This window comes from Prionailurus viverrinus, chromosome F2, assembly GCF_022837055.1.
Source record: "Prionailurus viverrinus isolate Anna chromosome F2, UM_Priviv_1.0, whole genome shotgun sequence".
Lineage (NCBI taxonomy): Eukaryota > Metazoa > Chordata > Mammalia > Carnivora > Felidae > Prionailurus > Prionailurus viverrinus.
Window position 1 is genome coordinate 40,442,027 of NC_062578.1, and position 22,420 is coordinate 40,464,446.

The following is a 22,420-nucleotide window of genomic DNA, read 5'->3' on the forward strand; positions in this document are numbered from 1 at the left end:
TGGGAATTCTACAATGAGGGTGTAGTGAACGCAGTGGTACCCAGCCAGATCCACCCTGGTTAGACCCAACACTCATTCCCCCAGCCTCTAGGCTTGTTGGTAGCTGAAGGGTCCCGACTGAGTTTCTCCCCAAAAGAGAGCTGCCCTTAGTCACAGGGAGATTCCTACCCAAGACCATGTCCCTTCCTGGGGCAGCCAGCCCCTAGTGCCCTTTGAGGAAGGTTTTCAAAGACCCAGCTGTTCTAGATGGTGGCCTTCACATGGTGGGAGCTGAGGCCTTTGCTCCAGCTGCATCATCGTTAGGTTCTTCCTCAGCCCCATCTTGCTGCCTTTACTCCCACACAGGAGATGGGCCTGGGAGCCCTTCCCAGGCTCTGCCGCTGAGTACTTCCTGGGACCCAACCAGAGGCAGAGGGTTCAGGAAAACACATTTTGCCATTGGAGACAGACCACCAGGACTCCAGAGAGGAAAGAGAGAATTTGGGCAGTGGTAGGTGCCCGGTATGTGGCAGGGGTCACTAATTATAAAACTGTGAAAGAAGAGAGGTGGGCCAAGACGAGAATGGCAGGCCTGGCGTGGAGCGGGGTGGCTTGGCCTGAGTGGGAGGTCCCGGCATCAGGAAAGGCCCACAGAGTATTACAAGTCTACAGGGAAAAACAAACATTGAGAGAAAGGCTAGAGTTCCACCTGGCATGACCATATTGGGGGGATGAAATGCCAACCCAAAACGGGTTGCCACTATTCTGACACCTTGTTCAACAAAGGTGTTCTTTTTTTTTTTTTTTTAATAAGTTTGTCCTCAACAGCACAGTAGAAATTCAAGAGAAGAAGGAATTTATCTGATTCCAATCCTCTTTCCAGGAATTTTCCCCTGGGCCAAAGCAATTCCATAAAGACACTCACTCCCTTCAGCTTTCTCTTCTATAGACGAGAAACAGAAGCTGTTTGTTTCCACCTCTACAGCTTGTCCAACTACTCTTTCTATTCTAAACTTTTACATTATAGAGAAGGGTTATAAGGAGTTTATAAACTGCAAATTCTGGCTTATAGCTTGAAGGGCATAAATGTGCTGTGCCACCAATTCGGTGCTATTCAAAAGGGCATATTTTATACTCTACTGTAAAAATACTCACCAGGTGTGCCGTAAACATGAGTGTTTGAGGGTTTCCTGGCTGGGCCTTCATCATCTTGGGTTTATTGAGCATTTTATTATTTCTAGCTAATAGTAGAGTTGTGTTTCTGGTTGCACTTAGAGGTAGTGGTGGTAAGTTTGAGAAAACCAGATTACTCTCCCCAGAAGCTCAGGATCAGGTCTCGCCTGGCAGTTCAAAAGTTCCTCCTGAGAATGATTTGAATGAAGCTGTTGTTCCCTGCTTGCAGGTGGTCGGACATGTTTTCTTCCTTCTCCTCATCCCATCACAAGGGCTTTTAAGTTATTAAGAAATCATCAATGTGTGCATTATTCAAGAGCCATGACAGATCATTCTCCCACTGGGAGTAGGAGAGAGAGAAAGAGGAGTCGGCTTGGAACCACCATCGTGTGCGTCTAAGAAGTGGGAGATCACAGCCACCACGCAGGCCACCTCCCCTTGTCACTGGTGAGGTGGCCAGGGCCCTACCTCAGTCCTAAAGCCTGGAGATGGGTTCCACTGGCTGGTGCTGCATCGCAAGCGCTTCCGGCCTGGACCTGTCTCTCTCTGCTCCACAGTCAGCAGAAAGAGTAGCTCCAGTGGTCACTCAGAAGCAAGTCCCCACCAGCTACAATGTGGGGGAAACGTGTATTTGCTAGGGCTGCTGTAACAAAGTTTCACAAACTAGGTGCCTTAGAACAACAACAGAAATTTATTGTCTGATGGTTCTGGAGGCCAGAAGTCTGAAATCAAGAAGTCTGCAGAGACGTGCTCTCTCCAGAGGCACTAGGGAACGGTCTGTTCCAGGCCTCTCTCCTTGTAGACTGCTTGTAGCTTTGGCTTCCAGATGGTGGTCTTCTTCCTGTACCACTTCACATCGCCTTACCTCTGTCTGTGTCTAAATTTCCCCCTTTAAGGGCATCTAATCATATCAGATTAGGTCCCACACTACCCACCTTACTTGGTTCTCTCTTAAAAGACCCAATTTCCAGGATGCCTGGGGGGCTCAGCCGGTTGAGCGACCGACTTCGGCTCAGGTCATGATCTCGAGGTTCGTGGGTTCCAGCCCCACATGGGTCTCTGTGCTGACAGCTCAGAGCCTGGAGCCTGCTTCAGATTCTGTGTCTCCCTCTCTCTCTGCCCCTCCCCTGCTCTCTCTCTCTCTCTCAAAAATAAAATAATAATAAAAATAAATTTAAAATAAAACATAAAAGACCCTATTTCCAAATACTGTCACATTCTGAGGTATTGGGGTTTAGGACTTCAGCATATACTGTGGGGCTGGGGCGCAGTTCAACCCATAACAGTATGCAAATGTTCTGGTTTCAATAACTGGGTAGTTGGCTTTCAATGGAGACAATCCTCTCAAGAATTGAGATAAATCCAAGAGAATCTCCAAATATTGCCTGGCAGAGTGGTTAGTTAAGAGCCCAGGGTGCAGCCCTGGAACCAGACAAAACTGCCTGTAAATCACAACTTTGCTAGTTCCCAAAGAAGTCACCTCTCTCAGCCTCTGCTTTCTTGACCGCAAACTAGCGCGAAGTATGGTTTAGGTTTTCATGCGGCTGTTGTGAAGGTGAAGTGAGAAAATACAAGGAAAGCATCGAGTATTAAGACCGAGGCACCTGCTGAAGTTTCAATAAGGATACTACCTATTTTCAAACGTCAAGGTTTCTCCCTCCCTGTAGAAAGAACGTCTAGGGGCCCAGCCTGAGGTTACTCCTTAAAGCGCTGTCTATAAAATCCAAAAGAGCTACCAAGGCATCAGTCCCAGCCTCCCTACAGAGACACTGCAAACAATGGCAAACAAATTGGGTAGGTTTGGATCTTATCTTCCAGCCAATCTAGAAATCTATTGTTTCCAAGTTCTTCAAAGTTTGTGTTTTCCAAAGAGAGAGGTCTTTTTCCCTTCCTTAAAAAAAAAAGTCACTGTCTGAGTCAATAGATTCGTGGGTCATGGAAGCAAATTACAAAGCTAATACAATGGATTTGAGAAATTGCTAATGTAATCAGATTTTGAACAAGCTTTGGAAATGGTCCCTATTTCGCCGCACCAAGGGTATTTTTCTAAACCGTTCATTGCTTTCAACAACCCCATTATAAAACCAACTAAAAGTGAGAAAAGCAAATTCAGCAGCAACCTATCTTGTCAGGACAAAGAAACCTTCCTCACCAAGAAGCTGTTTTCAGAAAAATATTCAACACCAAATAATCCTATTTGAATTTTGCCACTCAAAGAAGTCTCAGAAAGAGGGACTTGTGGAAGAAATTTGGGCAGGGGTGGGGGGTGTGGAAGGAGGTAGACAGTCCTCCAGAAAGCCTTCATTTCTTTCTACCTAGAGAAATAGAAAAGATTTCTGTACCTTTCATTGTAGGAAGTAAAAATTATGTGATCCAACACCTCTGACTTTTAATACAATATTTAAACCTCATAATAAAATGTCGCTGAAGACTTTACCTGCTCAATCAGTAAAAGAGACACTAAAGTCTAGAAGTCCCTGAGGCCTTGCCTAGCACATAGTAAATACCGAATTAACGTAAACTTTTCATCATTTCATATGTAAGGTGATCCATATGTCCTAGTTGCCCTGGAAAGTCCCAGTTTATACTTGTTGCCTCAACAAAAATGTTTATAATGTCTCCTTTCACTATCAAAAGTGACCCAGTTCGGACAAAAAATCATATGGTCCACCCTATTGATAAGCAACTTTGAGAAGGTCTGCAAATATCCTACCACATAGGTTTCCTTTTATTTTTGGAAAGAACACCTGAAATTGCATTTAGGATTTTATTGGGGGAAGAACTTACTTCCTTTGATATTAGATGTAAGCATTTTCCCTTATGCAATGTTAAACATATGTGTTTAGGGTTTTGTGGGTTTTTCTTTTTTTTATAAATTAACTTTTTCTGAGCAGTTCTCTCAATCTACAAATATTTACTGAGTGTCTACTGTGTGCAAAACAATTTTATATCCAGTACCAGTCAAAATTCCAAAACATAATTGAAAGCTCTCATTCAACCAAAACAAAAAAAAATATTGTTCCTATGTTCACTAAGTTACTTTTATAAATCTTTTTAATTTGTAACTATATGAAGACTTTAAACCGGTATGAAAATGAGGCAGTAATCCAGACTGGAAAAGACATCAGGCTGGGCATGTGGTGACTTCAGTGCTCTGCCCAGCTGCTAATTAGCCGTGGAATGCTAGAAAGCCGTCTTCCCCTCGCTGGGTCCCAGTTTCCTCATCCATAAAATGAGAGAGTCAGATGAGATCATCTCTGAGGCTCCTTTCAGCTCTAAAATTCTATGATCTGATGAACCATCTCTTTTCAATTGATTAAAATGAGTGTTAAGAGATTTCCTAAAGTAAACAAGCCAGGCATGATTCCAATTTGTTTGGTTTTCCCATTTTTCTTTTCATTCATTCAGTTTTCCAGCTCAGAGCATTTGGGGGGTGGGGGGATACAAAGTATGTATTTCTGAATTGTCATTTAGAGATGACACCTGAAATCTTCCCCATTTAAAATGCCTAACACGTTGCCATTTTTAACGTGCTTTCAAAGCATTTAGACAGCAAATTCAAAAGGAAATAGTCTGCACAAAAGTTGACTTAGTTTTAACCATGCAGAGATTCAACCACCTTATAGTTTATTTTCCAGCTTGTAACTTGGAAGGACAAAAAGCAAAAGGGGATTGATAAAATAATAATAATAATTATTATTATTATAATAACAATAAAGTTCTAATATTCCTACCATCAGCTAAGGAATAGGTCAGTCCAAACCAGCTTAATGTTACCAGTGAACTAGCCCCTTTGTGGACATTCACGGTCTCTCAGCATCAGATGACCTTATTTGTTGGCTCAGTGGTTTAAAAGAAGCATTCTATTTCCCACGGTTGTACTTCAATATGCTCTAATCCATAGGGATTACTGTGGTAGAATGTTTCAACCCAGTGTAGCTTTCAGGCACAAGTAATTTTCATCAGAGCAAAATTCACAGTCAATTTATGATCAACAAAGATATTAAAATCTTAAAATTCTGTGGTAGATGCCAAAATCAAACTATCACAGGGACTTAGCTTTTTTTTTAATTAAAATTTTTGAAGTATTTTAACAGCACGCACACACACACACACACACACACACACACACAAACCTGCAACTCGAAACTTGATGGAATCAAAAAGGAATTTGCATTTTTGATTTTATGTACAGCTGGTGGCCAATGTGTTTATCTCGGTAGGGAGAGGGGGCAGGTGGGGGATAAAAATAGTAGTTAAGATAAAAGAATGATCTCAGTATGGATTTTTTAAATAAATGAGAAAAAATGGATGACAGAATTGAAAATCTATATTCTCCTCAGGAAGCAGGTATGGGAATAGAGGGAGCAACAGCATGCCTTCAGTGGAAGAGCAAAAAGAAGGTATCATCAAAGCCCAACCCTCATTAGAAGTGGCCCCTCTAATCTCAGGTTAAGAATTTAGGGCTCTTTTGAGAACACTATTATGTGCCCGTGGTTGTGTGTCAGGCAGAACTGGCTACATAATTTAAGGAACTCAGAAAAAAATGAAACTGTGAGGCCCCTTGTTCAGTAATTATGGAGAATTTCAAGATGGCGACAGTAAAGCATTAAACCAAGGCCAACACCCTGAGCAACTGCACAGGTCACATACTCATAAAACTGACCCTGACACCAAATTATCCACACCCACATTAGCTTCCATCCTTTTACTGAATTGCACAACCCAGGAGGTGTGTGCCTCTATCCAGGCTTTACAGATGAGGCCATTGAAAATGAGAGCAGTGTTTCACTCAGTCAGCTTGTGAGAGCTCAGATCCTCTTCCAAGAGACCTAGCACTTTCTACCATCCTGGCTACACTTAGTACTCCACAACAGGCAAAGGTCAGTAAAATACTCAATATTATACCTGAACTTCTAGTCTTCCAAAGATCTGGACTTCAATCAGGTAAGTCTCCTAAGCATGCGCTACCTGTTCTATTTGTCTTTGCTTACAGATTTTGCCCAATAAGTGTTAGCTAAATGAGTGAGTAGGTAAACATGGTATTCAATATAATAATAATATACTTTGGTAGATAATTTTTACATTTTTAAAAGCATTGTCACACACTTATTTTGTTTCTAGAATTTAATATTGCTGGGTATTTTAAGTAATTCTTACGACTTATAAATCCCTGATAGTCTGAGCCTGATATAGGACAAGAGAAATACCCACCCATATTCATTCAAAACTCTTTGCTAAGCACACTGACTGAGGTAACCACTAGAAATAAATATGCATATATATGTATGTACACATTTCCCTTAAAGGCTTTACCATCAGTAAGGCTTCCAGGATACTTTTTGAAGGGGAGTAAAAGGTATTTAGATGGACAACTGTGGGACAAGATTTCAAAAGTAGAACGACATTTGCAAATTGCAAGACACGGAGAAAGAATGCATGTGTCACGTGATGGGAAACGAGAATGAAGAAGACAGGGACAGACCATGAAAGGACCTTGAGCACAAAGTTCAGGATGCTGGCTTTCTCCTAAAAGCTCTGAGGAATCATTCTAGGAGCCAAATGGCATTTCCATGACAAAATATATGGCTCTCAATCTGGAAACACTTAGAGATGGGAATTGTAGGCTTCATAGCCAAAAGCTAGTCCTAATCATCCCAGCCCCATTCATCCTGGGTTCTCCATAATAGTTATCCCACAAATGTCCAAAGGTTCCTGAGAGTGAGAAGGAGCAGACTTCATGGAATTCTCATAAGAACTGATTTCATACCTGAATGCTCACCCATGAGCCCTGGTATGTTAATACCAGCCTCTCCACAAAGTTATAGGCAGGCAGTCAGTCTTGCATGATGGAGGGTCTTCAGGTCTCAAATGGAGGATCCAGTCTCTTCAAAGCTGAGTAAGTTCTGTGGCCGTTCTGAAAAATTAATGAGTCGCCTTCTATGAACTTAGTGCAAGCCCTTCCAGTTTAACCTATTAGGTATTTCTCAGCCGTAACCCCTCACCATCAGCTGTCACCACCCTAGTTCAGGACTTTTTCTTGGACAACTGTATCAGCCTGCTATCTGACCTGCAGCCTTACTTTTCCTGTGCTCAAATTCACCCTGTGCCCAGCTGCCCAAATGACATACATAAGGCACCAATCCGACCACTTTTACTCCCTGCATAAGAGCATCCCCATCCTCTACTTGATGAAGTCCAAGCTGGTTGCCACGGCATGTAATACTACACATACCTACCTCCGGGCCTGATTAGCTCTCCCCAAACCTCCCCATCTGCTCTCCGGTGTGGCATGAAACAGCTTGTGATTCCTGCACACACACTACCTATTTAACCTTCCCTGCTTTTCTCATCCATTCCTTCTGCCTAAAGGATCCTCTTAACATTTCCTTTCCTGGCTGATTCTGACTCATCCTTAAAGTTAATTCTGCTGCCTTTTCCTCCAGAAAACCACCGTGGACTCCTCCAGCCCCAGTGATAGGTGTCTCTCCTTTCTGATGCCATAAAAACTCTTCACATATATCTTTTTAAATTATATCACCATCATTTATGTATATGTCTCCCCCTTTGGATGTGAATTCTTTGAGGATTCTAACGTATCTTCTTTATTCCAAGAGTTAACGGAGCACCTATACCCATTGGTGTTCATGTGTGCATATATCATGGCTTTCTAGGTTGGAGGGTCCAAAGAAGGAAAGGAAGAAGCAACGTAGGTTAGGTAGAAGTAAATGTTACATGGCTATAAGGGGCCATAGAAGAAATAACCTTCTCCTTTTTTCCCCCTGCTGCTAAGGTCTAGAATACTTCCTAATTAATAAATATATTCCAAAGACATTCATGGAAAAGGAAAAGGAGGTGATCCTTATATTGGATCCCCACAGAACAGGGCTTCAAAATAATCACCACCCCCTCATGAACATCTAAAAGCATTAGGAGCTCTCCAATTCCCCTAGACGAGATGAGCCATGGGAGGCAACTTTTTTTTTTTTTAATTTAAATCCAAGTTAGGTAACATATACTGTAGTGATGGATTCAGGAGTAGAATGTAGTGATTCATCACTTACATACAACACCCAGTGCTCATCCCAAGTGCCCTCCTTAATCCCTATCACCACTTAGCCCACCCCCCCCCCCCCCACCTACCTCCCCTCCAGCAATCCTCAGTTTGTTCTCTGTATTTAAGAGTCTCTTATGGTTTGGGGAGGCAACTTTATTAAGACAAAATTGACATGTTATCGGCAGCCGTAATGCTCTTTCCTTTCTGTCCCTAACTAAATTGTTAAAAGGCAACCATCCATTCTGAGATGGTAAGAAAGTCTTACTTGAGATGGCAAGACAGCCAGGAAAGGTAAACCTTTTTTTTTTTTTTTAATCTTTCTCGAGTATGGCTCAGGACTAATTTGAGGACGAGAAACGATTCCAGTGCCTTGTAAATTGCGATCCACATTGCAACTCCTAGCAGCCACAGTTCAGCACAGTTAGAAGTCAATTAAGGGAGGCCCAGGATTAAGACATCATGGAGACTGAATTATCTCACACCAGCAGGAAAGAGTCGTTTCTTCAGTTCAGGTTCATGGTCTTTGGAGCAGAAGTGGTTTTGAAGAGGAAAGAAAATACCGGCGACTGTGGTCTGTTACTTTCTGCAAGACAAGGAAATAGAGAAGATTCCAACCTACATATATAGCTAGCTTTTCAATATTTTTTAACTAATGAATTTGTCTTTTTAATACACTTTGAGTACAAATTTCAGGGCTTCAGGTTCATTGGGAACAGCTAAAAATACCAAAACATGGAATAAACCACAACATCCCGCAGTTCCCTCCATATGTTTTATTTTTTTCCCCCCGTTTATGGGATAAAATAGGTGAAATAAAAGTAAAAGTTTAATTACAAGAAATAAAGTGTCAGCAGTGAAGTTCACAGCCAATTTTTGTACTTGGAGTCATGGAGCATGTTTCCATGATATGATTGTAGGTTTTTGATTGTGCAATAAAATAATTTCAACAATAAAAACCATTAGTATGCAGGTGTTCTACAATTTTCTTAGGGAGTTTTGCAAGAGTTGGCATGCATTTGATAAATGCACTCTCAAACCCCAAACTCCTATGCAGAGACATGTGGCTTCACACAGAAAAGGCTTTTGCACACCTGCAGTAATCAAGCAAAAACATAATGGGAAGCAAGGGGATTGGGGGACACACACCCTTCTGTCTTCAGACGAATATTGAAGTATTAATGAAGCCTCATACACAGAAAGGCAGTATTGTCATTTGCTGACTTGGCCCACCCACAGTTTTAGTAACTATCACTTTAGAGATTCACGTGTGATCTTTAAAGAAGCATAAAGGGAACAAATCATATTTTGACCTTATCGCAAAATTAAAAGTCACAACATGGCTTTTAAAGTACCTCTACTGTTCTTATAGTGAAGAGATATTCAGTTCGTTGGCCAACACACATTTACTGAGCACGTTTCTCATGATGAGCTCTTATTCTACGCTTAACAAATAAAGATGGTGTGCATTCACATCTAAGCCTTACACTGCAGAATCCTTTACAGGATCCTTCTACGCATCACCCACATTTAAAGCAGAATGAAGCAGAGCTCCCTGGTGGGCACGGAGGCAGGAACCCTGAGCCCAGCTCTGCAGACACCTGGGTAGGCACAGCCTAGGAACTACCTCTCTATACTCCAGCGAGAGAAAATGCATTGTGTGTGTTACATAATAATTTCATTGAGGAAATTTTTACATCTCTTGTTTTTCAATGGTAGCAGACTACATTACTCTTTTCTCTTGATCCGATTAGCAAATGACCTCCAAGACCTAACAGCAGAAGATGTGAAGTCAATGTGCACGAGGTCCTCACCCACCTCTCAGCCCATTCTGGCAGCATCTCTTGATGGTTACTCCACGAGGAGCTAAAATTAGGTCACAGCAGCCTATCTAAGGCAAGTCTGGGTGGAAAGATCCAAAGGTGAGCCTAAGCCAGCATCTGTATGAATTACTAACAGCCCAAGCCAAGAATACTTAATAGCAATGCCAAGTTCAAAGGGAAGAGTAAGTAGGTTGTAAATGGGAAACAAAGCCAAAGGCCAGGATTCAGGAGGAAAGAGAAGAAGAGCAGAATCAGATCAGGAAGGAAGCAAGATGATTCCAGGCAACTGTTCTGACTCTCACTGGTCTGCTTTCAACTGGTTATTAGGCCCAGTAACATCCATGGGCAAAGCTGAAAGATTCAGAGTTTGGGCTAATACTCCCTGCTGCCAAAACATTTAGTTTTTTTCTTTATTTATATTGTCACCTCTTTAAGCAGTGGACACTTCTTCACTACCCATTGAGAGTCTAACAATGAAATACATGGAAAAAATCTGGTCCCCTCTGATTCTGAAGACCAGGGGTTAAAGACCACACCTGTTCCCCTTGTCAGGGGTGAAAAAGGAGGCAGGAACGAGGAAGGAAACCCTATGATAGGCTTAGCCAGCCTAAACTTTTTCTTCTGATATTCTTTTACTTTTTAAACTCTGTATTTCCGAACATAAGAATAATAGCCTCCAGCACATAAAAAGCATTCACATACTATCAATATGTACCCAGCCCTGTGCTAAGTGTTACAGAAATCACAAATATTGCAAAATGCAGTTACTGCCCTCAAGGTTTTTGCAATTTCAGTAAAAGACAAAAGACTTCTATATGAAGCCACAAAACTGGATTTTGTTGGGCAAAGAACCACCTCAAAACTCTGTGGCTTGAAATAATCATTTACCTTCTCTCAATTCTGTGGGTTGCAGGTTTGGGTTGGGCTCAGCTGAGACACAGGCACCTTGGCCTTACATAGCATCTGATGATCCCACTCCTATATCTGGGGCCTCAGCTGAGACAGCTGGCAGGGTTGGGGTGGCCAGGCCTTTCTCTCCACAGGAAAAAGAGGGCAGGCTTATTCAGAGTAGACATGTTCCAAGAGAGCAAGTTCAGAAACTGCAAGGTCTCTGGAGGCTTAGACTCACAGTTTACACATTGTCACTTCTGTCACATTTTTGTCTGTCTGTTTGGTTGGTTGGTTGGTTGGTTGGTTGAATCGAGTCATGAGCCAGCCACAATTCAAGAGGTAGAGAAACCCGCTCCATCTCTTCATGGGACAAGCTGCAAAGAATTTGTGGCCAGATGTAATCTTCCACAATCACCCACTAGCTATAATTATTTGTATTATTTGTATTATTGTAATTATTCACTCACTTCCGAGATTGCTGGAAACTATCATATAGTTTTATCACAAACGCAGAGTCCAATATCTTGGGAACTTCATCCAGATGTGGATGGTTCAGATGTGGACAAGGCCTCTTAGGTACAGCTTCTTGCATGTGGCTCCTCTTAGTCCGGAAATTTGTGAACTAAACAGACACACTTGTTTGCTCCCTCTCCCCACATACCCAACATGCAATGGTGAGATGGCAATAAGAAAATCGTAATAAATATCTCCATTCAAAAAAAAAAGAGAGGGGTACCTGGGTGGCTCAATCAGTTAAGTATCCAACTCTTGGTTTTGGCTCAGGTCATGATCTCATCGTTTCATGAATTCGAGCCCCACCTCAGTCTCTGTACTGACAGTGTGGAGCCTGCTTGGGATTCTCTCCCTCCATCCCTATCTCTGCCCCTCCCCAACTCGCACTGTCTCTGTCTCTCTCAAAAGAAATAAATAAGCTTTAAAAAATTTTTTAAAAAAGGAGAAATGGGAAGTAAATAGGAATCATTGGTGCATAGCAACTCAGGAATCCAGTCATGTACATATACAATAAGAAATAGCCCTTATTTACAGAGAAATAGCTTTTCTCATCCTGCTCCCTTTTCAAAGAAATTTGAGGGCCCAGAGTCATCTGTTTACTTTGAACTGTTTGGGTCCCATTAAAATGCAACCTTATACAGACCCCTTTAAAACTTTGTGGGTTTCCTATGTATCAGGGTAGAGTCCATTTAATTAGACACAGAACACACACACACACAATTGTTTTTGATGTGCTCTCCTTTCTTCTTTTGGCAGGAAATCAGGATGCTATAAATTAATGCCCTTGAAGTCTTTAGAAGTTATCTTGCCCTATTGAGAGAATCTTCTAGGAACCACCACAAATCTTTCTGAGGTCTGTACAGGTGCTTAAAACCAACCCCCCCCAAAAGATTTTAGAAGGATCTTTTGTAGACTGAAGAGACTGTGACTGAAAACTATTTTATTTTCTAATTTAGAAACTCTAGAAAGGCCCTCTATACTTCCTCTACTTTCTGCCTGCAAACTGAATAGTTTTCTTTAGTTCATCCCTTTCTTCATATATGTTTTCAACACTCTGACTGAAAATTTTCTTAATTGGATCCACAATCGTATTAGTTAGTTACATTTTCTAACTTCCAAGTCACCACATGCAGTGGTTTTGCCAATTACTTTGAAACAAAACTAGTGCCATATGTTTTAAGTTTTTTGTGATGGCAGCACCTCACTTCCTGGTACCAATTTCTGTTTAAGTTAGCCTTTGCTGTGCAACAAACTACCTCAAAAGTTAGTAGCTTAAAACATTGATTTGCTCATAGTCTTGTAGGTCAACGATTGGTGTTGGACCCAATGGTATGCTGATCTGGCTGTAGTCATTGCTGAATGTGTAACCTGTCAACAGCGGGGGTCAACACTGAGCCCCTGATATGGCGCCATTTCTTGGTAAAACTGCCAGCCACCTAATAGCAGGTTGATTACACTGGACGACCTCCATGTGGCCTTCCATGCCTTTCCATTAGAGGCAGTACTTTGTTCTCATGGAATTGACACTTCCTCTGAATATGGATTTGCCTTCACTTCCCACAACACAAATGCCAAAACTACCATCCATGAACTTGCAGAGTGCCTTATTTACTATCATACTACTCTACATAATATCGCTCTGGACAAGAGAAGTAATTTTTCAGCAAATAAAGTGGATCATGGGCTTATATTCATGGAATTCACTGCGCTTACCATAACCCTCATCTTTCTGAGGCTTAACAGAATGGTAGAAAGGCCTTTGAAGACACAGTTAACGGTATCAGTGCGGAACCATTCTTTTGTGACACCCTCTAGGATGCAGTAAGTGCCAGATTAATGACTAATATATTGTACTGTTTCTTCCATAGAGAGGATTCAGGATCCTGAGAATCAAGGGATGGAAATAGAAGTGGCTCATATTACTATTACCCGTGTCCTCTACTAGTAAAATTTCTGCTTCCTTTCCTCACAATTTTGGGCTCTGCTGGTTTCAAATGCTTTGTTCCTAAGGAAGAAGGTTTCCAGGGGTGTGCCTGCATGGGTACACGTGTGTGCACACACACATGTTTCATTAAACTGGAAGCTGAGATGACCACCTGGCCACTTGGGCTCTTCACATCAGTAAACCAACTGTCAAAGAAGGAGGTTCCTTTATTGGTTGGGGTGATTGAGTCTATCAAAAAAAAAATTGGTTTGCTACTTGAAAGGTTTTCTCCCTCCCACCAACCAATTTTGACACCAACTGGGTGTCCTCCAAATCCAATTTAATTCTGATATTAACTATCTGAGTTAGTGTCAGACTCCACAGGTTTAAGGGCTCAGTCCCACAAAACTGCTCCCATTTCAGATGCCAATTGCGAGTATCGGGTCCCGGGTTACCCACGCTTCTGTCCAACTTGGCTACAAAGTTGGGGGGTTCCCATAACCCCCCTCCTCAGTTTCAGTAATTTATAAGAATGACTCATAGAACTCAGGAAAATTCTGTGCTTACAATTACAGTTGATTATAAAAGATACAAATGAACAGCCAGATGAAAAGGTACATATGGCAATGTCCAGAAGGATCCTGAATGCAGGAGCCTCTGTCCCCACAGGGTTGGGATATGCTACCCTGCCTGCACATGTATGCATACACCAACTCAGAAGTTCCCCAGATCCCATCAATTAAGGGTTTTTAATGGAGGTGGCATTACATAGACATGACTGATTAAATTGTTGGCCATTGATGATTAACTCAATCTTTATCCCCTCACCCCTCCCTAGAGGTTGTGGCAGGAGACTGAAAGTTCTAACTCTCTAATCACGTGGTTGTTTCTCTGATGACCAACCCCTATCCTGAAGCTATCTACAGGGCTACCAAGAGTGCCCTCAGGAGAACAAATGACATCCCATCACCCTTATCCCTCAGGAAATCCCAAGGGGTTTAGGTGCTCTGTGGCAGGAACCAGGAACAAAGACCAGATATTTTTCTTATTATACCACACTACTGCATAATAGGAGCAGAGGCCTCTTAATACTCCCAATGCTCTGTGATAAAGGAAATAGAAAACTGCAGTGGCCCATTATAGGTGAGACAGCTAACAGACAGAACCTTCCGGAGTAACAGTTTAGGTCCCCCACCCACCATCAGACAAGAACCATGATGAGTTGAGGCCCCAGATTGGAGCAAAGGGAACATGGCAAGGTTACAGAAAGAAAGAAGCTTTAAATGCCAGCAATGACTGTGTGACCAGTTGCAGAAAAGAGGATGGTAGTTCTTACTACTATTTCTTCCTTAATTTGGTATGAAGCCCTATATAGTTTGCTTTTCTTTTTCTTCTCTTTTTCCTACCTATCTGAGGTATATTCATAATGGTTTACATTACATATAATGTACATAATAATATATTACACATAATGCCAAGTTATCAAGGTATTGACTGCACTAGACTCTTCTATCATCAGTTTGTTTAAGCTGAGAATGACTTTTCCTGCAATCCCTCCCCTCTCTATGATTCCAGGCTAGAGTTGGCCAAAGGGGGAACTGGAAGAGAAGCAGCTTGGCATCAGGAAGTGGTTCTACACAGCTCTGTCCCTTCCTCTTTCTCTTGGGAGTGAGCCTGCCCACCCAGAGCACACCTTCTGCCTCTCTCACCTGAGGGCAGATCTCTGCAGTAGGCATGTCATTCCACTTCCAGATTATGAGACCCACGTGCCACATTCTTCAGCCTTATCAGAGTAAGGATGGCTTTTGTCCTGTTTCCGTATACTTCTCAGCTGGGTCAGAACTCAGGTGGGGAAGAGAGGTCTTCATTATTGGGCTCCCCTGAATCCCGGGATTGATTCCTCAAGGAGACCCAGGAAAGCTTTCTACCAGATCTTGAAAGATGCCATGGGACTAGAATAAATGAGAACCAAGGAGGCAGGCACAAGAAACAGTGTGAGCAGAGAAAAAATGTAGTGGGCAGGAAAAGGAAGATTCGTGTGAGGCACAGAACTACATTTTCTAAGCAAAAGAAAAATAACGAGGGATGCGGTTTGACAAGACACAGGACAGCGGGGCAGCTGATGGCAGCCTGGAAGACGAAGTTTTTCATAACAGTTACTTTAATTTTGCGCCAATTGTTCTGGTTCCTCCTAATATTAAATTTTATGATCAGCTTCACTCCCAATTTAATAAAATAATGCAATCGGCTCTTTTATAGATCTCTTTTGTGGCTAATATAGGCTTCTTCAAATCCAAAGCAGAGAAATGACTTGCCAATAGTAATGATGTCCCAAGCTCTCCAATTGCCTGTCTCTCCCATCATCCTCACTATACCTGACTTGACTTGGAAAGCTATTTTGCAGTGTTGCAACATTAATAATGCTTACCAGGAGCAGAACGCCTTTTTTATGTGGTTGATGTTATTTCAGCATGCTTTACTAGAAAGGCAAAGAGAAAGAGGTCTGGGATGATAGAAACATTTTGCCCTGGTTCAGTATCTGTCAGGAATTTAACCGATGAATTGTATCTCAGCGTCCGAGCTCATGCGTATGTTATGTATCATGCTGTTGGAAAATGTACCCATATTTCCCTTTGGTCCCTTTTCTGCCCTCCCCCGCCCCCTCCCCGCATTTCAAATTCATTTTTGTTTCTGTTCCAGGACTAATGAGACTGTGATCAATGCCTCTCTAGCTGACCCTGCCTTCAAGTCTTCAATCATAGCTTCTCTGTCTAACCCACTACCCTCTCCTCTTTGTCAACCGATGGATTTATTTAGTTAAGAAAACTAAAATACGATCATGCCTCAACTCCACAAACAGGCCTCTGGGTTGATTTTCTTCATTTTATGAAATCCAACCAACCGTAGGCGCTAAACTATGTCTTTACGGTGTCTGTGTCTGGGCTGATAATATTTTCTTCCTTTGTGAAGATGTTTTAAGGTCTGCCTCTTTCTCCTCAAGTCAGTTCAAGAGTGCTGTGCTCTGCAGGGTCACTTCCTGAGGCTGAGGTTCTGAGATTGGATCCAGAAAGCTCTATCCCTAAGCAGGTTTTTCGTATGAGTTAGGTGCTCACAGTTCTCCCCTTCCTAAAAGGGGACTCCAGATGAGGTAAGCACCCACCAAGGGGTGCTGGGAAGAGTCTGGCAGCCCAGATACCCACTGCCCGCTGTGCACCGATGAGCCAGATGCCCCAGGACGGGGGAGGGGTGCCGTGACTGCAAGCTTCAGAAGACCCCTCCCTGCAGGCTGCCCTTCCTGCTTCCGCGGTTGCGCCAACCTCACATCCAATCCTAACAGGACTTCTGGGACAAAATGCTTTTTACACACCCCATCTCACTTGTTACTTCCAACGTTCCTAAAGTCCACCCGATTCCTTCGCTGTTTCCGGAAGTGTAGAGCCGGAGCTTCCAGCAGTTCAGTCCCTGGCCTTAACTGCAGGCAGCTAAGTGAGAGCCCATCTCTGGCCAGCTTCACGCTCCTCCCTCCTGGGCCACTTACTCCCACCGCCCCACTTTCGTTCTAAGCCCTGGCTCTCGCACGGTGCTCTCCATTCCGAGCCCCCAGATGCCATCCGCACACGCGCTGCCTTCGCCTCCAGTGGCCTGTACCACTGTGCTGCATCCTCTCCTGGATACACAGCTTCCGGCTACTTTTTGGTAGGCTCTGGGCCATGGGCGCGTCCCAGGTTCCGAATGCTTTCCGGGGGGGGGGGGGGGGAACGTGGGGAGGCGCCTGGGGGCTCAGACGGTTAAGCCTCCGACTCTTGATTTCAGCTCAGATCATGATTTCACGGTTTGTGAATTCGAGCCCTAATCCAGTGTGGGATTCTCTCTCCCTCTCTCTCTGCTCTTTACACACACACACACACACACACACACACACACACGTTCTCTCTCCCGCCATCTCAAAATAAACAAACAAACAAACATTTTTAAAATTACCAAAAAAAAAGAGGGGGGCACCCGAGTGGCTCAGTTGGTTGAGCCTCCCACTTCAGCTCAGGTCATGATCTCACGGTTGGTGGGTTCGAGCCCCGTGTCGGGCTCTGTGCTGACAGCTCAGAGCCTGGAGCCTGCTTCAGATTCTGTGTCTCCCTCTCTCTGACCCTCCCCGGCTTGTGCATGCTCTCTCTCTTCTCTGTCTAAAAAATAATTTTAAAAAACATATAAAAAAAAAAAAAGAAGGAAATGTGGGTATTCTAAACCCCTCCAAGACATGACATGGAACTAAGCCGCATGCCTTAGATTAACCCCGACACTTGAACAAACTGGAATAATGGAGGCTCATAGCATATGGAAAGAAAGCAGAGGAATGGCATATAATCCTCTGTCTTTCTCTCTCCCCTTTATCTTAGTCTGCTTTTATTTTATTTTTTTTTTCAAGTTTATTTATTTTGAGAGAGAGAGCTTGAGCAATGGAGGGGCAGAGAAAGGGGAGAGAGCATTCCAAGCAGGCTTCACACTGTCAACACAGAACCCGTCATGGGCCTCGAACCCACGAACCCGTGAGATCATGACCTGAGCCAAGATCAAGAGTCAGTCACTTAACTGACTGAGCCAACCAGGCACCCCATCTTACTCTCCTTTTAAAAACAAAAACCACACACAAAAAATAAATAAAATAAATACAAATAAAAACAAAAACCACATTTTTTGTCTTTTCTCCCCTTCTAGGATAGAGAAGTTCATTTTAACTCAATTTGACCTAATTAAGGGGACACACTGTAATTTCTCCCATCCTTTATGTCTTTGCCCAAGGCCTTTCTTCTTTACAATAACTTACACTCATGCACCTACAATAGCCATCACCAAGATGATGCCACATACTTTGGGCTGTCAACCTTCCAAGCGACCTTGCTTCAAGTCTACTTCCCAAGGGTGGGCCTGCAACTCACAGAGAGAAAATGGAAGTTCCATCTTACTAATCCAATTTAAATGAAATACCCTCCAAAGCAACAGATCTCAATGAAATCTATTTTACTTTTGTCATTTGCATGCTCACGATTTTGATAAATAATCATTTGCATTTGAAAGGGGAAAAATCAAGTAAAGCATAATTGAATTCTGATACCACTTGGGAAATACGGTCATAGATGTGAGAACGTTACGATGGTGCAAAGGACCCTAAAAAAATCATTTGTGCAACTAGCACACTGTATATTTGATCTGCAGATTCCTGGACAAGCTTCATGAGAGAAGCTTTGAGAAAACACTCTTGGGTCACAAGTCATGTATGTTTTTGGTAAGAATGAAATGCATCTTACATCTGAGGGTACTTCTTAGGAACAAAGCATTTGGAGAAATACCTGGCTGGTAGCTGCTTTAATACTCAACAAGGAAGATAGCCAAAATTTAACGACAAAATACAGGATAAAGAACAACAGGGAGAATGAAGTCTTTACTCTTAAACAATCTGTACTGCATTGGTTTAATGCAACTGCAATTAGCCAAAGAAGAAAGTTTAGGACTATCTCATTCCATTTTCAAAAATCACCAATAGCACATATTACATGCAAATGATGCTTCATATCATTCTAAATACTTTCATGTATTCCTTAGTTTTATTCCCCTTGGAGGTGATCAGAATGGGTATTATTTTCACCAGTGAAGAAGCTGAGGGAGGGAAATCTCCCACCAGGGTTGACACAGCTGCTTAGCGACAGCAGTGGATTGGAACCCTAGTTTGTTGAACACCCACCCAGAGCACCCAGTGTCCCATCAGCCTGTTAAGTCAGTTCCATACTGGTCGTGAGATTCCAGGCATTCCTGGAATCCATATAAATTGTATTTTTGATTGAGATCCTACTGATTAACCATGCTCTTCATTAGGGCCAAAGAATGCCATATTTATTCTCAAAAAAAGGGAGGTTTACATGTAAATGCAGACAATGCCTTGCATAAAAGCCTCCTGCCTTGAATTTCTTGTAACACCTCTCTTTCAAAGAGCTAAGGAAACTTTGCAGCCACTTGCTAACCCTCCCAACATGCCTGTGAAAGGCCCAGTGGGCAGTTTTAATTATGTCCGGTTTACAAATAGAAAAACTGAGACACAGATGGTGAAAAATGAAGCTGAGTAAAGGGTTTTCCCAGAACCACCCGGCCTGTCGGGCCCCGGCCACTGCTTGCCAGGCCCGCACAATCTCCACTTGGCCACATTTTCTAAGTAAGATGCTTCGAATGGCAGATGATCCTTAAAGGCTCTGGTGTGTTTCAGCTGTAACGCACACATACTTTGAGAAGTAGTAAAATAAAGCGGTCAGAGCCCTGGGGCTGTTGGGAGGGGGGCCGGTAAACGATAGGTATGGAAAGTGCTTGGCACTGAGTAGCTCGCAGGTAGTATGGGCCCAAGAAATGGTAACAGGGAGATGAGTCTCTGCCTAAAGAGAAATGAGGCTGCTAATGTAGATACTTACTAAATATTTATGAAAGGAAAGGAGGGAAAAAGAAAGAAGTGAAAGAGGGAGAAAACTTTGTAAATGGGAAATTGGGCTTACTCTTCTTTGCCTGTGACATGTGAGAGCTTATAAAATGGTTTTCTCCTCTGTAACATGAGGGTCAGGTGGGCATGTATCATTAACACTGCCCTTCATAGAAGTCAATCTCCACCTCACTGTGCAGGCTTCTTTGCTTAAATTACCTATAGTTACTTCAACCTAACCAATACATTTTAGGCAGACTCATTCTAATATGGTTTGTTTCAACTTCAGTATAAAAGAATTACAAGCCTTTTGCAGGGGGTGGGCTGGATGGCTCACTCAGTTAAGCATCTGACTTCGGCTAGGATCATGATCTCACAGTCTGTGGGTTTGAGCCCCGCGTCAGGCTCGGTGCTGGCAGCTCAGAACCTGGAGCCTGCTTCAGATTCTGTGTCTCCCTCTCTCTCTGCCCCTCCCCTGCTCACGCTCTGTCTCTCTCCCTCTCTCAAAAATGAATAAACATTAAAAAAATAAATTAAAAAAAAGAATCACAAGCCTTTTTAAAAGTAACTAAATAGATTTGACTATATTGCAATAGTTCCTGATGTACCCATCATAAAAAACAATCCTTTTCTGCTTTTTAATCTCCCCAAACCAAACATCTTTCTCTTTTTTTTAATTTTTATTTTAATGTTTATTTGTTTTTGAGAGAGAGACAGAGTGTGAGTGGGGGAGGAGCAGAGAGAGAGACACACAGAATCCCAATCAGGCTCCAGGCTCTGAGCTGTCAGCACAGAACTGGACGCGGAGCTTGAACTCACGAACCAAGAGATCATGACCTGAGCAGAAGTCGGACGCTCAACTGACTGAGACCCCAAGGGGCCCCAAATATCTTTCTCTCTTATATACCAACTGCAGCCAGATACATGGTGATGTAGGTAGGGCATACAATTAAGATTCTGGAAACTTTGCCTAGCAGATTGAAAGATACTTGAAAATCCATGTAATTCACTGGCTTTTTGGCTTTCTTTCTGGCTAAATTCAATCTTGACCCCTCAGTTCTAACACAGAGTCCCTGGCCCCTGAGGAAGCCTTGAAATGGTTACGTGTCTTCCAGTTTGTCAGACTCAGTTGCTCTGCTCAATGTGATATTATTAACATTGTCTGCATTAAAAAGCAATGAGTAAACATGCTTTATTGCTTAAAAAGGAGGGATTGCTAAATATGAGAAAACTGAATTGCTTTTAACCTTGCCCAGGTAGGTGCATACAACTTCTTTTGTGTTTAATCCCATTATTTAATGTGTGAAAATAAATAAATAAGAATGGACTGACAGAAGTGGCAATATAATATCCTTTAATCTGCAGTTCACAGTGCATTTAAAAAATAATAATTTTGAAAGGAGCATTTGAAAACATTTGATCTTAAAAATGCATATTTTGCTTATTCTAGTGTTTGTTGATATGAAGGCTTTGAGGTCAGCCCAGTAAATATTCAGTTTGCTCGGCACAAACTGTGCAGGAATCTAATAGAAAGCAATATTGTTGAAAATGGATATCAATTGAAAACAGAGAGCAGCGTCAACTATTCCCCACTGGGAACAGACAACAATAAAACCAGTCAAGCATTACACAGCCGAGCCTGCCAAATGTCATTAGAGTGGAGAAAAAAGGAAAGGAACATGGTCGGGAAAGAAGCACTTTGCTTTATTTTTTTTCCTCCAATTTAAAAAGACAAAAAAAAAAAAGACAAAAAAAAAAAAAAAAGCTTGGGGGGGTAGTAGAACATTTAAAGAACAAGGACAATAAAATTGTCCTAAAATTGTCCGAGCCAGTGTCACCTTTATCCTAGGCCTGATATATCCTTTTTTTCCTTCCAGAATGATTATATGATAAAGATTTTCAAATAATTTTTCTGTCTCTTCAGCTGAGCATTTTCCCCTAGTGACTCTCTAATCAGGTGCATTTACAATCGTAAAGTTCCCAATTTTTAAACTAGCATTGTGATGTCATTCACAAAAATCACATTTCTATCATCATTTAATTAATGGATCTGAGGTCATATTGAAAAAAAAAAGGTTTTGTAAACGTGAACTTTTTCACTGTTACCACCAAGCTTCAGTGGGGAGCATGGAAGAAGGAATGGGCTACAAAGACGCTCTATCTCGGGTGCAAAGATCTATTTACAGTAGCTCTAAAAATCTGCTACATGATGGCAATGTAGAAAAATAATTGCTGAGCAATGGGTGGGACAGACAAACACATCACCATCGCCATCCCCACCTGAAGGCAGAACTGGGAGCCAGTGACTTAGCCCCAAAGCTTCTGCTAGATCTATGGCATTTTCATTGATGATTTGTAAATTTTCAAACAAAGAAAAATTGTCTCCTACAGACAATGGTCAAGCCTCTGAACAGCCAGCCAAGAGCTCCCCCTAGTGAAGTTGCACGCATATCAGAGTGAGCTCCCACTTGTGCACATACATACACAACACACACACACACACACACACACACACACACACACACAGCCTTAAACCCTCTTTATTCCAAAATGTTGTCCAGACCCACATTCTTTAAAAACAGCATGAAAAAAAATCCCCCACACTC

General features: G+C 42.3%; 1 long non-coding RNA gene across 2 annotated transcripts in view; it reads right to left on the reverse strand.

The window, feature by feature from the left end:
• Nucleotides 1-6,927: 6,927 nt before the first annotated feature.
• Nucleotides 6,928-22,420, reverse strand: part of LOC125156738 (uncharacterized) — a 256,694-nt gene continuing 241,201 nt past the window's right edge. For both annotated transcript variants that reach the window (XR_007148752.1, XR_007148750.1), the window contains exons 3-4: nt 8,475-8,792; nt 6,928-7,069 (exon numbers count right to left, since the gene is read on the reverse strand). This is a non-coding gene — a long non-coding RNA (uncharacterized LOC125156738). The remainder of the gene's footprint in view (nt 7,070-8,474; nt 8,793-22,420) is intronic.